The sequence below is a fragment of the Zea mays genome, chromosome 2 (assembly GCF_902167145.1).
Source record: "Zea mays cultivar B73 chromosome 2, Zm-B73-REFERENCE-NAM-5.0, whole genome shotgun sequence".
NCBI lineage: Eukaryota > Viridiplantae > Streptophyta > Magnoliopsida > Poales > Poaceae > Zea > Zea mays.
Window position 1 is genome coordinate 223,763,607 of NC_050097.1, and position 5,423 is coordinate 223,769,029.

The following is a 5,423-nucleotide window of genomic DNA, read 5'->3' on the forward strand; positions in this document are numbered from 1 at the left end:
GGGGTCCATCTGTGTGCCCGGAAATTCTCACCGGTGCATAGCCACCGCCGCTGGTTGCGCTTGACTGTCGCCAGACCATCACGCTGCAGGGTCCACGGTGAGAATCCCCTCAAACAATTCCCATGCATATCTAGGTTGTGTAGCGCGGATCGAATTAAGGAGCAGGGCCCTAGGGCGCCGACTTGGCCAACACCGGCAGGCCCGCCGCCGTGGGGGGAAAACCTGTGCGCCACCACGCTCGGCTTGGCTGGGGGAGGAAGATTGGCTCCCTGTCGTTCGATCGTGAACGGACGGTGGAGATTAGCCATGGGAATACCTATTGGGGGGAATAAACCAGAGCCATAGATCTAGATCCAACGGTTGTGGGCCTATATCGGTTCCAAGCCGCCCCGATGTGATCTGGACCCTCCATCTCTAATCGGGCAGTCCAGATCGCGTACCCCTTCGTTGTCTAATCTAGTCCCTGGATCCAAGATCGGACGGCTCTGAATCAACGATACCCCTTCACCCTGGCTTTCTTTCTAAAGAGCCCCTCTGTTTTCCTAGATTCAACCCGCAGTCCACTCGGGTGTTCCCCTGAGTCTGGGGAATTCTTACCCGAGACCCCCTGCACTTCCCAGAAATCTGCGCCCAGTCCAGATAATTAATAAAACCAGGAAAATCATTTAGAAAATAGATTTTAGTACATATTTAAATGCAGAAACTTGTTTAATTTGTAGAAAACGCATATGAACTCCGAATTAACCCATTCCAGTTTCTATAATTTTGTAATATTATTGTTGATCATTTTGTGTCACAGTTTTAACATGAAAGCCATATTAAAATTGATATACTAATTAATCTTGTGCAAAACATATAGAATCGTTGGAAATCCATAACTTAAAATCTACAACTCCAAAATTAATAATTCTTTTTCCTGTGATCTTATTTTAATATGTAGATTATTAATATGTATTTTGCATATATGTTTGTTGTGATGTTAATTTTGCCTATACACTGTTTGTTTGTATTGCTACGACTAGCAGTGAGGTCACGAGAATCTGAAGATCATCCTGGTACCTGGAATCTCAAGTCCCAGGCAAGTTGTGCCCTTGATCACTTCTTTTTACCTACTCATGTTCTGATTAATCATAATGATCTGCATAGGTTAATTTTGATGGGACCCGATAGGTTACCCTAGTTTGTCTATCTTTATACCTTGTTTACCACTGAACTTTTTGGGTAGTACTTGCTAGTGCTTTATGTGGTTTTGGGTATGAAGATACATTATTCATGATCACACTTTTATTATCTGTTTATTATCACTGTTCATGATAAGATCATTATGTTAATTGGAACATGGAGAACCACCCGGGAAAACAGTGCTACCACAAGGGTTTAATGGGACGCCCTTGGCCGATTAATTAGGAAAGCTAGTGGAAGACTACCTTACCCGAAAGGGGCAAGGGCAGTAGGGGAGTGGTCAGTGTAGGGAGGCCCTCGGGAGGATTTTGCTGTGATGGCGGTCCTGCAAGGGATTCCTGGGAAGGCCCTCGGGAGGATTTTGCTGTGATGGCGGTCCTGCAAGGGATTCCTGGGGAGGCCCTCGGGAGGATTTTGCTGTGATGGCGGTCCTGCAAGGGATTCCTGCATTGGAGCTTCCTATAAACTGTAGCGGGTTTTCTGAAGCTAGTGGAACTTTGTAAAGGCCTCGTAGTGTTACCCTGCCTCGCCTCCTCGGTAGAGGTGTATGGGAAGTCGCGATCCCTTGGCAGATGGGTAACATGACTTGTGGGTAAAGATGCGCAACCTCTGCAGAGTGTAAAACTGGTATACTAGCCGTGCTCACGGTCATGAGCAGCTCGGACACTCACATGATTAAATTATGGAATTAAACTCAATTTGTCATATGCATTGCATCGCAGGTGAGGTTGTACAGGTGATGTTGTTACTTTTGTTCTACTACTTAATTGGGCTGGTATTTACTTATACTTAGTAATTGCTAATAAAATTTTGACCAACTTTAAAAGCAATGCTCAGCTCTAACCATCCTCTTTGGTAAGCCTTACACTTCACGTGAGCTCCCACCTTTGGTGAGTTCATGCACATTATTCCCCACAACTTGTTGAGCGATGAACATATGTGAGCTCACTCTTGCTGTCTCACACCCCCCCCCCCCCACAGGTCAAGAGCAGGTACCACAGGATGAGGCGCGTGGAGGATGCTGTGATGAGTTCGTGAGTGGTCTAGGTCGTCGTCTCCCAGTCAACTTTGGGTTGCTGGACCGTTGTCTCCTTATAATGTAATTATTTATTTTGTATAGAACTCCTGTTATATATAAAGATGTGACATTCGATCCTGTGCCACTTTACATCATATGTGTGAGACTTGGTCCCAGCATACCTGGTGTTTATGTTAGCGCCCGGGTTTTGGACCCCTAAAATCCGGGTGTTACAGAAGTGGTATCAGAGGAATGTTGACCGTAGGACGAAACCTAGATAGAACTGGATAACCATTCTTTACTTACCTTTGCTACTCTAATCTTTTCTAAACTTATCTTAATCCTTTCTCATCTATTTCCGCTATACTCTGATCATTCTTACCTTTTTCTTCTAAAGACAAATGTGGATTTCACACTTTGAAATCCTGTGCCTAAAGTGACCTTTAGGAATAGGAGACCTATTCATAGGAACCACAACAAAACTATTTTTTTATAAATATTTGTATGCTTGAATGTTTGTTCTTATGATACTTGTCTGATTTGGATTTTTGATTGAGTGTGATGAGTTGTGGAGTAATGTCCACAATTGCATCTGCATATACTTAGGCATATATATAACTAATCAAACTTAAATTGTCCCTCATTAAAAAAATGTATCTAGCTTATCCATCTTATCTTAAAAGACTCTCTCTTGTCTCGATAGATCCATCTTATCTTACAAGATTCTATCTTATCCTAATAGGTTCATCTTATCCCAACCACTTTACTTATCTCATCCTAAAGTAACAACCATGATCTAATTAAGGAGATCTTGTCTAGTCTATCTAGTCATAACAATCTAACCTAGATCTGATCCAACCTAGTAGGTTAATCTAACCTAACGAAGTCTAACCTTAAGTTGAGCTAACCTAAGGACAGTCACATAACAAGTTAACACTAGTGAAATAAATTGGGTCCTACTCCTATAAATCTTGTTCTCTCCTCATGTACTTAAACCTAAAATTAGTGCATTAGACCAACTCAACCGTGAACATAAGAGCTAACCCAACCAATAGTGTCATGATGGATTACATAATCTGTCTATTCCCACCTAACATCAAATGAACTTTAGACCTACATCATGTAGTCAATCTCATCCATATATATCTATCTTAACCATATTCCCCAACCTCGATGATATACACTACCCTCGAATCAATGAGACCAAGACCGGAGAAGAAAATATCAACACCGACAAGGACGAATATAACAGTCAAAGCGAATCTCGAGATGAATCAAGACTTAAACATTTTAGATGAAGTCTTTTCCTTGCCATAATCTTTCCTACCTCAACCTGTCCAACTTATATCCTACATAATAAATTAGCTGAATACCTATGCTCTCCTAATCACCCACTACTGAAAAAAATGATAATTTGGATTTTGAACCAATTATAGATTAAAAGCTGAATTACAAACCAATCCTTCTGTATCCCTTTTTCTACAAATCTCGAGGACGAGATTTCTGTTAAGGGGGTAGGATTTGTAGCACCTAAAATCTCATTTTGAAAAAAATTTGAAAAAAATAAATAAATTAATAAATAAAATAATAGTAAATAAACCCTCTAAAGGTTTCTGGTGCTAGAAAATCCTCCAATAAAAATTTTTTCTTACATGTGGGACAACACCACATAACATAATTATGTTTCCAATAAAGATTTAAAATAATCTCCATATAAATTTGTTACTTTATTGAAATATATTTATAACTATTCACTAAAGAAAAGTACAAACTAGAAATGATATTTTTCAAATACCTATTCTCTATTTTAGTGTGTATGAGCTTTATATTTGAAAGCATTTGTCTAAATGGGGAAATTAATTAATTAATAAGTTATTGTCACCTTCATATTGGAGTTTTGACTTTAAATTTATTTTGAATTTTAAACCTAAAATCTGAGTTTGAATTTGGAATACCTTGTAACAAGGTTTTCTTTTGTGAAAGCATTTCTTAATAGGATTAATAGATAAATAAATAGATGAACAAAATGTTGATGCATCTCATGCTGGAATTTTCGCCTCTGCATTTCATTTTAAAATTTGAGCTTTGACTTGAATTTGAGTTTGTAAATGCAAAAGAAAATAGGAAAAGAAAGAAATACAAAAAAGAAAAGAAACCCCCCTCCCCGTATTGGGCCAACAGCGCTGGCAGCCCAACACAGTCTGCTGCGACCGCGCCCTGGCCGACCAGCTCCTGTCCTTTCTCTCACAGCCGTGTGGGCCCATGTGGTCGGTCTTCTTCCTCGTTGGATTGCGTTAGCAAACGGCTGAGCGAAAATTGAGGGACTGCCCAACCAAACGGACTCCGCTGGTCTTGCATTGAACCCGCCTGGATCCTCGTGTCCTTAGGATATATAAGCAGACCTAGGTATTCTTCCCTGAACAGCTCAAACTACCACGAACCTGGGGTGAAGATTCAAGCTGCCAGGGGGATTTCGCGGGTTCACCCCGTCGGGGTCTCTGCGCCAGGTCTTGGTGCTTGGGTGCCGTTCGTCTGCCGGGGGGTAAGCTTCCTGCCTGTGCCACACGGTCGGTCTGCGGTCGGAGTGGGCCACGAACGTCGCAGGCATTAGCCTCGGCTCTACCGCCGCATACGAGGCCGCTTCTCCAGTTTTCGCTTGGGTGTTGATGTCGTCGCCAACAGTGGTGCATCTTCGCATGAAGATAGTGCAATGTGGGCAGACTCGACCATTGTTCCAGTCGCGGATGCGTCTGGGGCACTGATCCAGTTTGCTCATCGGAACATGGCGGTGTGGGTCGCGGGGGTCCATCTGTGTGCCCGGAAATTCTCACCGGTGCATAGCCACCGCCGCTGGTTGCGCTTGACTGTCGCCAGACCATCACGCTGCAGGGTCCACGGTGAGAATCCCCTCAAACAATTCCCATGCATATCTAGGTTGTGTAGCGCGGATCGAATTAAGGAGCAGGGCCCTAGGGCGCCGACTTGGCCAACACCGGCAGGCCCGCCGCCGTGGGGGGAAAACCTGTGCGCCACCACGCTCGGCTTGGCTGGGGGAGGAAGATTGGCTCCCTGTCGTTCGATCGTGAACGGACGGTGGAGATTAGCCATGGGAATACCTATTGGGGGGAATAAACCAGAGCCATAGATCTAGATCCAACGGTTGTGGGCCTATATCGGTTCCAAGCCGCCCCGATGTGATCTGGACCCTCCATCTCTAATCGGG